An 11,161-nucleotide genomic window follows, 5' to 3' on the forward strand; every position below is an offset into this window, starting at 1 on the left:
CTCATGTTCATCATTGACCCCTCCAGCCCCTCCCTCTGTGATGTAGAGCTCTGTGTAGATCTGGTTCAGAAGGGTTGGACTTCCTGCTTTAGCAATTCCCTCAAACACAGACTGGAACTTCTTCTTCAGACCAGATTTAAGTTGATGTTGACAAACTGCAACATTTTTTTCTAATAACACAAAAAGTAAAATCAGTAACTAAAAGATAATATTTTCTGAAGATGATTTTAATAAACATTATTCCATCTCTTCAAACATTAGTAAATGTGTGATTTATTCATCAGGTCAAATCTTCATAGAAATCTTCTTACTGATCTCCAGATGGTCAGCCAGCTCCTCCTGCTTCATCGTCCTCAGGAAGTTCAGTGTGATCTTCATCACTGCCTCTCTGCTGCTCCTCCTCTGCTCTTCATCATCACCTTCCAACACCTCATCATCTCTCTGACTCTCTGAATGTTCTGAGTAATCTGGACTCAGAAACTTCTGAATCTTCTTCAGCTCATTTTTCACAAAAGTAACAATGTTGTCCTCCAGCAGCTGGAACAGAATAATAGATGAAGGAAACATCAGAGTGAAATCATGGAGCCAAACACCAGATGGATGTTGGACAGACTGACAGTCCTCTGGTCTACAAAGTGCAGCATGAAGGTGACTTTGAACAGAACTCATGGAAAATAGTTGTTGTTCAAATACAGACCATAAATATGGAGTCCAGCTGTGTTTGATGCTGCTGGGCAGATGGACCCCTGGGGACCTCTGAGCTTTGCTGGTCCACTCTGTGGAGGAACCAGGAACAATTAGGAAGTCAGGAAATATTCATCCAGCAGTATTCACAGAGGAAATTATCAAATGTTTCACAATAAAAACTCTAAAAGCAGAAAAATAGGCCATCACATGAACACAATACAAAGACATTAGAAAGAGAAAAAAGACGAACTACAAATACGAAAAACATTAACACCAGATTGAACCAATACACATTTTAAAAAGTTGATTTTAAACTTAGACTTCACTTCCACAGTCCAAACTGTCAGCAGATCTGATGCTGGTGGAGACAGTTTCCCAGAGCTTGGAGACAGTGGAAGTGAAGGCTCTGTCCACACAGGTCTTCAGGACAGTGTGGGACGTCCATCAGGTTCTGATGACTAGATCTGAGGTGATGTGGACATGGAGGAGGTCTGAAAAATGTGGGTGTGTGTCCATGTGGGATCCTCTCCTGGATGTTATAGTGAGGATTTAAAATGGATCCAGTAGATCCCTGGAAGCCAGTGAGCTCACATTGTATCTGTCCACACAGAGACAATCAGAAGGTCCATGAAGTGATATCTGGATGTGAGCAGTGAACCAGGTGATCTAAGTAGTTGTAAAGATTTAATGTTCCTGCTGATCCCATTAAGAACTAGCAGAACCTCTGATGGTCCACATCAGCTCAGTTTGGTTGAGTTCCAGCAGATCTCACCAACCACATCATGAAGCTTTCCTTCCCTGCTGAACTGCTCTCACAATGCACACAGGAACCAAGTCCTGATGGACCAGAATGGCTTTACCAGGTATTTCCCAGTGGAAATGTGATCCACTGTTAGTCTGACATGGAGCCAGGAAGCAACAGAACATCATCATCAACATCCAGAGATAAAGATATGAAGGTGTTTTCATGAGAACAGAGCAGCTGATTTCTGTAGATAATGAATCAAAACTCTGGAAATATAACTGGAAACATCTGAGTTCTTACTGGTTCAGTTTCCAGAGTTACTGCAATAGATACAGCTCACATCTCTGATGATGGAGATCCAGGAGATTTAAAGCAAATGGGAAGATCCATTGATATGTCGCTCTTGAATGAGACACAGCTGGGTTCTGGTTCTGGTTCTGGTTTGAATCTCTGATGGATCCTGAAAGAAAAGCTTTCATTAGAACCTTTCTGTTTTTTGCTTTCAAGATATTTTTTATGTGACTATAAAATAAAAACAGAATCAGACAGATCATCAACTTGATGTTCTAAATGATTCCTATCAGAACCGGTCCAATCCCCCAACATGTTCCTGATCATTGATCCTCCTGAATAATGTCCAGCCTTCTTTAAAGAGCAGAAAGATTTGTTTCTGAGACCAACATGTTGGTTTGAAATGACTGAGAGAACAGTTTGGTGATCTTAGTGTTGAGCTCTGACATGGAGCAGAACCAGGAATCATTTCCACTCTGACCATCCAAGGAGGATCTGATGGAGCTTCAATCAGAACCAGATGGTCCGTTAGAGACAGTGAAGCCCACTGCTCAATCAGATCCACTAAATATTTAGTTTCACTGTAGAAATGGTTGATAATCTGCCATGTTAGAGGATGTGTGAACTTCAGAGGTGGACTGTGACGGGGTTCTTTTACGACTTGGGCCACCGTACACAAGGACAAAATGACGGGCCAAGGCCAGAGATTACTTGAGTGATATTTTATTTTCTATCAGTGCAGTGAAAATGGCAGGTGCAAAATATTTACAAAAGGAAGTCCAAGTCAGGTTAAAAGCAAAACAGCACAGCAATCAATATCTTCCAAGTCCAATAGTCTCACCTTCAGTGTGGCACCTCTAGAGTCCAGGTGCAGACTGACTCCCTGTGGAACAGAGCCCTGCTTTAAAGCCACAGGCTCCGCCCCCATAAAGTCCAATCAAAAACAAAACAAAACAACAAAAAACTAAGCAATTACTTCTAACTCAAATAAACTCCCAAAATATACAAAATAATAATAATAAAAAATGAATTTGTAAACAAAATACACTCAAAATAGAAAACAGCCAGCACATTGTGATGACAGCACAATTTTACGTAATTTGCTCCCGATGCGCCACAAACCGGAAACTACTCTACTCAAAAAGAAAGCCGGGAAAATGTTTTACTGAAAGTAACAAATTAGAATAAATGCCAACTGAAATGAAAACACCGCGTGTGCACCCACGATGGACCATCTCAGTTTAAGCTGCAAAGAAAAAGTACGTTAATAATTGTGCATGTTTATGTGTGCTGGCTTGATAACACAGACTCTTTAATTAGATCTCCGCTTGTGAATTATATAAATATAATTCATAGAAAATGTTTTATTTCAGAATGAATCTGTCTTTTGTCAGATTTTAGAGAAAGATGCAAATATCAACCTAGAAATAAAATCCACTTCTGTCTATTTGTTCTTGTGTTAATATTAATATCAGACTAAATAAATGAGTGTTTCATTTGGAAAAATTTGGCTTAAACTAAACAGAATAAAACACAGTTAAATGTTTCTGGTCCAAATGTCATGTCAACATAATAGTTTATATGAGTGAGTCCTGACTGAGGATTTATAAGATTCTTTCTGTATGGAGTCAATAACTGTCCAATGAATGATGGTTAAATTGATGTCAGGTAAACATCAGATCAGATTTAGAGATTCTGTTAACTAGTGAAGCTCTGGGTAGAGACTGTGGATCCAAACGGACCTGTTTGATTTTTGTACAAAGGATCCAGTTGAACTTTGTTGTGTTCATAGTAACATGTTCATTATTGGAAAATGTTTCCCTGGAGACATCATACGTATTACATCTTTGACATATGAAAAGAAAAATAACCTGAAAATCAGTCCAATGTTTTCATGACAACAGAACCCAACAGAACTTATCATCACATGGCCACAATAACAGATATAAATAGAAGTTACAGCAGTTAGAAACAGCTCACCTCTCTGATGGTGGAGATCCAGGAGATTTAAAGTTAATGTCGAAATCCTTTGACCTGTCGCTCTTAAAGGAAACACAGCTGGGTTCTGGTTCTGGTTCTGGTTTGCGTCTCTGATGGATCCTGACAGAAACATGATGATTAAAACTTAATCAGCAAAGAGGAGCAGGAGCAGCTTCATCACCACGTCTGTTCTGGCCTGATATAGTGAACGCTGTGTGAAAAGGGCTGTGGACAGTTAGAGATGGTGACCTCACCTCTGACCTTTGCTCTGGCTCTCATCTTCCCCACACAGAGTGGTTTTAGAGGGAGGTACTCCCTCCTCTCTGTCCTCACACTGATCCATGCTGCTGAATCCACATCAGCTCACACACACTTTCTAGCTTCACCTGCAGAGGAAACACATCATTCATCTGCACATCAACTCTGATCATCCTTTACATCATTAGTGCTGGAAAAAGATCAGCTGCTCCTCCTCTGATTGGCTCTTCTTCTCTGCTTCATATCAGTGTCAGGTGAATGCAGTCAGACAGCAGAGAGGCAGAGGAAGCTGATTGTTGGTAACAGAATGATAACAAAACATTCTAACTATGACGATTGTTCTTTGTACTTTTACATAATAAACTTGTCAGATCCTTAAAATCTAAAATGTTAAACAATTTACAATCTTTTATTTTATCTATGCTGAAACAAAACAAATTTAACAGCATTGACATTCTCAATAAACACATTAAATGTCTATATCTGTGGTCCATGTTAAAATGTTAGTAATTATGGGGATCCTGAAGGCCTGAGGGGCCAAAAGTAGCTGCTTAGTTCATTTATGCAATGGGCGGCTCAATGTGATCACTATGACATCATGTTTTCAGATCCACTGACTGCTGACTTAGATTGGATGTAAAGGTAATGCAGATAATTGATGTTTATTTTAATTGTATTTTTTAATTGTTATTTTTTAGACTCTATAGTTGTGGGTTCAAGTCTTGTCAGGAATGTCATATGAGTGTCAGGTTAATGCAGTCAGTCAGAGGAAGCTGCAATCAGCTGCTTTATGTCTTTCCGTCCACTAGATGGAGACATGGAGCAACATTTTCATACACTGACTGAATATTAGGAGCTATTTTAGTTCACAAATATTCATTTCTACAAGTAGATTATCTTCTCCATCAAAGATTAACTATGTAATGTGATTAAATGAAACATTTTTGAACAATATTTTATTTTGAAAGTAAGCAACAGAAAACTAGAGTTTAATTCCAGGAAACTAAATCAAAGATCAGTATTTTTGGAGAAGAAAACAGAAAACAAATAATAAGCTGTTCATCCTGTTGTTCCAGTTTCCAGTTCATCAGTAATTTAACAGTCCTGTAGATCAGCCTTCCAACAGAAGACATTAAACTTTGAGCTGAAATCAGAAGTGAACCTGTTGACCAACAACCAGCAGGAACGTTCATGTAGAAAAAGGTCAAGCAGGAAACAAAGAAAACTTACAGTTTGTTCAAATGATCCAAACAGTTGAAGAAAAATATCTGAACAACAAACTGAGGCTCAACAACTGGACCGGGGTCGCCCACTTTCAGTAACATGAGATGCTGCATAACTGATGACCTCACAGCTCACATGGTTTGTAGTTTCTTATTTCAGAGCAGCAGAAGCAGAAAGTGGAAAGTCTGCAGTGAAATCAGGCAGGTTGATAAAGTCTTCATGAGGAAGGAGAGAAGTTTTTAATGGAGTTCAATTAAATCTAGTTTTTAGTTTTCAGTAAAAAATCTTTCCAGATTGGTTTCCAATCCCTTTATGGCAAAAAATGCACAGAAAAAAACTCCACTCCGTGTTTTATTAATCTCCAGTTCAGTCCAGTAAATTGATGCTGTCAGTTTTCCAAACAATCCACAAATGGAGACCCACTTATTAGTTGCTGTGAACAGTACAACATATTGCTACTGTATGTGCAGAATAGATGTGCACACACACATCTACACACACACCCCACGCACACACACACACACACACACACCCCACACACACCCCCACCACGCATACACACACACACACGCACACACACACACACACACACACACACACACACACACACACACACACACACACACACACACACACACACACATCCCCTCCATGGCTGCCACCTTATCGTGGTGGGGGGTTTGCGTGTCCCAGTGATCCAGGAGTTCTGCTGCCCAGTGCAGACGGTTCTAGGTGAGGGACCAGACCAAGTGCAGCCCAAAGATCCCTTATGATGATACGACCGTTGGAAACAGGGGTTGTTCTCTCCGTACATGAGGTCCCACCCTGGAGCCACCCTGGCCTGGGCTGGGGCACGCTGGGGAGCCCCTGGTGGCCGGTGATGGTATGACAATAAAAACCTTTGAATCCCTGAACTATATCAACAATATGTGCACCAAGCAATACATACACTTAGCATTCCACAGATAAATGCTTTTAATCTGGTTAAGAATAATAGTTGTACTGTCAATAAATGACGTCTAATCGATGTTCTTAGTGACCAGAGGAACAATAAGGCCTTAATCAGCCCAGAGGTTCAAACTGATGAAACATGAGGATGGAGGCTCTCTATTAAAACATTCCTCACCATCTTCCATGTTCTTTCAGCAAACAGTTGAGACAGAGCTGGTTTTGGTTCCACCACTATTGACCTGCTGCTTTAGCCGCCATTGAAAGTTTTATTAAAAGTCTGTCAGTCTGCAGATCATGTGACCAAACCAGAAACACACTGAAAACATAGAGAACAGCAAGAAAAAGTGAAAGTATCAAAAATGTTCATACTCGAGGAAAGTATGATGTACTCAAAATATACTTAAGTAAAGTAGTGAAGTATTTTTACTTTGTTACTATACAACACTGAATCAAATAAATACACCACAAGATTCATTGTATTTCATTGAGATGTTAAGGAACAGACCACCACAAGGTCCAGAACCTTTGTGAAGTCAATGAAAGTGATTGATGGTTTTAAATACTTTACAAAAGAAAGTAAGATGCTTTTGTGCGAGTCAACGTGTCTCCTGCATCAGGTAAAGCTGCAAGTCTTTCAGGTTTTGTTTTTACCACCTTTGCACATCTGATAGGCAACATTGTTGCCATTCTTCTGACAAAATAAAAAAAAAAAAACTCATCCAGTGTGAATGGAGACTGTCTGTGAGGATCGATTTACAAGTCTTTAAGAGATGTTGAATTGAGGTTTGGATTTTGTCTGCCTCATTCTAAATCAGGACATGGTTTAAGTAAATGAGTAGTTTGACTGCGTGTCTAGGATGTTGTCTGAGGTTTGTTCTCTAACAAACATCTGAGTACATCAGTCGACTGCTTTCTGACATCTAAAAATCATTTTATTTTGAGGAATCAAACTACAGCATATTTAAATTGATCTTTTTCTTAAGAAAACTTGAAAAACCATAGAACTATCTTCTTCCACTTTGAAATTATACATTCTTGTGTTGTAGATAATGTAACATCCATTTCCTGCTGTAATGAGACAAATTATTAAAAACAGTTCAAGGATAAGTAATCTTTGTAAGGCACACTACTTCAGTATGGTTTAAAACATGGTGGCACAAGGCTGTCAGGTTCACCATCGCCCTCCACCTGGACAATTTAGCTGAACAAAACACCAAGGTCCAATAGGACAGGCAGTCAAAGTGAATGATTCCCCACATTGATCTGTTCTTTTTTTTCTGCTTTCTCGTGTCTGAAAACTCATAAGACTTGACATGTGTGATGTTCTCTTTGATAACTGCCTTTTCAGACGGCAGTTGTGAGCTGATAGAACCAATGAACAAATTTATTTACTTAGTGCTTGTGAAAGGAGTTTCTTGTTTCAAAGGCTCCTGAAGTTGTCCACAGATCTCAGTCCTTGCACCTTTTTCAAACGTAGCAGCAGGTGTTTTATTTCTGGTCGTGTCTTTTTGTCTTTCAAATATCCCTCTTTGACAAAATCCTTCAAAGCCACTGAAGCAGAAATAAAAGCCCTTTGTGGGATGGCTCACTCTGCCAAAGTTTTATAGAGTGGACTTTAGCTCTGGCATATTCTTGTTTATATCCACATGTATTCCACACTCAGCACAAGACTAAGAAATCATGCAAGAATAACATGCAAGAAAGAGCATGACATGTACCGACCATCAGGCATGGAGTCTTTGAAATATAAACTGATTGGGTCTGGTTTTAATTTACAAAGTCAAACTGAAAATAGCAGCACATGAAGTCACAAAGTTGATAAAAGTCTGTCTTTAAAACATTGCTAACCTGTTTTTTCACTTTTTGTCAAAAATACTCAAAGTTCTTGGCAGGTGGGAGACAATATGAATCTAACTGGTCAGTGATGTTGCCACGGCCGTTTAAAAGGTTTAATGGTCGACATAAAATGTTTGTTCAGATTAAGGAAGATTGTCTTCATTCATGTTTGAGCAGTCAATGACGACTAATCTGTGATTTGGTAAAGCAAAATAATCCAAATCAGAGCAGAAAGCAGATGGCACTAAATTCATGCAAATGCAAATATGCCCATCAATAATTTGCACTTGCTTATGCGACAGGTTGGGGTTGTTTTTAGTTCAGCCACAAACACAGAACATGCAGGAAAATGTTCAGAGAGAAAGATGTGGTTCTTTCACTTTTCATAACTTGACTGAGTAAAAACAGAACTGAGCTTCTGAATGCATATAATGCACAATTGTAGATTCCTAAAGGCCACAGAATAATGCGTTTCTGTAGCTTGTTGATTTTATATCACAGAATGACATTAATGCATCAAAAGCATTGAAAGCACTGATTAAAGTTTAGAAGGGATACGATTGGACAAACTGTGTGAACAAATTAAGGGGCAAAATCACAAAGATATTTCCAGTAGCTAATTGTGTGTGGACAATTTCAGCTAACTCTGAAACCAGCAACAGAAACATGTTTTCTAATTTCTTCACAAAGCCAATAGTCTTTCTCAGCAGTTTGTTCACTGATTTAGTTGATTATGTCCTTGTCTGTCTGTCTATTTACGTAAAAAGTAGTAAAATAGTAAAATAGTTGCAGAATTTGAAAAATTAGAATTTATTTGCACAAATTAGATTTCATGGCAAAAATACTGTGTGGTTAGAAATCCTGACAAATGGGAAAATAAAACGGTTGGCAACTCAGGTGTGTCAGAGACGTTGAATTAATCTTCTCCTTTATTGAGGTATCCCTTGTATTTTTACAAATAATTTCTCTATTTCTTCCAACAGATGCTTCACCTGATCCTGCAGAGATTACTAAACTCAATTCAACAAATTTAACTGAGCACAATTTGGGTGAGTTGAACTGAGGAATCTTCTGCTTATTATGCTGATGGCGAGAAAAGGGATATCCAAGAAAAATGTTGAAGAGTCAGCTTCCTCATCATTTACTTTATACTATGCTACTATTAACTTGTACTTGTATCAAACTTGGAGAAAAAATAAAACATGTGTCCAATTAATAACTTGTCTGTGGATGCTATTTTGGGACACAACAGTGGAGCAGTCCAGTCCCAACAGTTCCCCCAATAGTACCATAAACAATGGTACCACTTGTACCATTGTTTACCATGTTGTCCTTTTCAAACAATGTCCCTGTCCCTTTACCATCATTCCTCATTTCACAATGAGAACAGCAGTCAAACAGGACAGAGAATTAGGTTTTTTTAAATTAGCACTAGATCTGCCAGCCACATTCCTGCACATATGCCAAACATACACCCAGCCCCATTACACACATCTTCACAAGCTGCACCTCATCATGTTCCTGCACCTTTAGCAGAGACACAGATGCAACCAATTCAATAGCATCTTCAAAATAACAGCCACAGATTCACCTGCAGCAGAATGTATGAAGAAAATAATAAAACATATTGATAAGGGCTGATCATCATCATCAGTCGTGTTCCTACAATGTCACTGCTAGTGCATGTTTTTGTGCTCAAATAAAGCTGAGGACAATAATATCTGTTTAGGTAAATACATTTTAATATCTTACAGGATGCAGCATTTATTTTTGATCAATTATTCTCCAACAATCATTTTTACAAATACATGTAACCCATTTAGAAAGGAAAGAGAAGAAAAATGTTGATCTTGAAATGTTTCTATGCAGATGATGGAGAGAGAGGAGCAGAGCTGCAGAGAGGGTTGAGACGAGGCTTTATTCACAAGATCCATCTAATGGCCGTCAGAGTTTAGTCATTGTTTTACTAAAGTTCTCTGATTGTAAAACCAGTTGGGGACAAACAGAGTTTGGTTTTTGTCAAGAATATTCTGGTTATTCCAGATGAGAAATGTGTGAGGAGAGAAATAATGTTTATAAATTAGAGACCGAGCAAGAAGCATCTGATAATGGGCTGGTTTTAGTTAGACTAACTAGTACTATAGGTTAGTTAACTATATTATAGTCAGTGTTACGGCCCGGCTCAAAAAGCCGCAACAAAATTAGGGGGACACGGCAACCAGTCGATGTTAAGCCCATGAAAGGCGTTTATTTTTAAAAGAATAAACTTGTCTAGGAGACATCAGTAGACGGCCCAAGGGGGTGATCAGTCCGGGCCCCTTCAGCCTGATCTCAGACTGGATCTCCGGGTCGTCTGCGCGTGGTGGCTTCTGCAGCCACCCCATGAATGGACCAGCGCTCCTTATATACCATCCAGGTGTTTGTGATGGAAGCTCCTCCCACATTGAGGACCTTAATTGATAGTTAGTAAATCACATGACACACACAGGACTGTGACAACAGGGCCGTCACACCCCCTCCCATAAAAAGCAGGTTCCTATATGGAACCCTGCTCCAATATCTTAAGTATGTTGGTCTCTCATCCAGGTTATACTTAGCCAAGTTGTTTAATGTAGAGATTTCCTCCTCAGCTCACTTTCCAGACCAGCAACTGATGCACTCAGAAGCTCTTTAAGGAACATAGAAAGGGAACAGGGAGAAAAAAACAAAAAACAAACCTGCTCCAAAAGTGGAGCACGAGATAATGCATCGGCCATGATATTATCTTTTCCTTTAATATAAAGAATATCCAGGTTATAGGACTGTAGAAACAATGACCAGCGAATCAAACGCTGATTTGGGCATTTCAGTACTTAAATAAAAATCAAAATGTTTCAGGGCTAAAATCAACGCCAACGTCTCCTTCTCGATCACGGAGTAGTTCAACTGATGCTTATTGAATGTTTTGGAAAAATAACTCACCAGCCTGCCAATACCCAGATCATCAGTCTGTGTAAGGACAGCTCCAGCACCAACCTGACTAGCATCCACATAAAGTTGGAACGGATGTTGAAAACGTGGTGCAGCCAATACCGGAGCAGCACAGAGGAGTCTTTTCACCTGCTCAAAAGCCTGTTGACAAAGGGGAGACCACTCAAACTTGACATCTTTACGCAGCAAATCTGTCAGAGGCACCACCACAGATGAGAA

At 39.3% G+C, this 11,161-nt stretch overlaps 1 long non-coding RNA gene across 1 annotated transcript; it reads right to left on the reverse strand.

Moving 5' to 3' along the window:
• Window positions 1-3,709: 3,709 nt before the first annotated feature.
• On the reverse strand, window positions 3,710-5,274 carry LOC129379635 (uncharacterized). Its single transcript, XR_008608207.1, has 3 exons — window positions 5,192-5,274; window positions 3,958-4,089; window positions 3,710-3,823 (listed from the first exon to the last, which is right to left on the reverse strand). It is a non-coding gene; the product is annotated as an uncharacterized LOC129379635 (long non-coding RNA).
• Window positions 5,275-11,161: the final 5,887 nt, after the last annotated feature.

The sequence above is a fragment of the Poeciliopsis prolifica genome, unplaced genomic scaffold, assembly GCF_027474105.1.
Source record: "Poeciliopsis prolifica strain line A6 unplaced genomic scaffold, Auburn_PproV2 SCAFFOLD059, whole genome shotgun sequence".
In the NCBI taxonomy this organism is placed as follows: domain Eukaryota; kingdom Metazoa; phylum Chordata; class Actinopteri; order Cyprinodontiformes; family Poeciliidae; genus Poeciliopsis; species Poeciliopsis prolifica.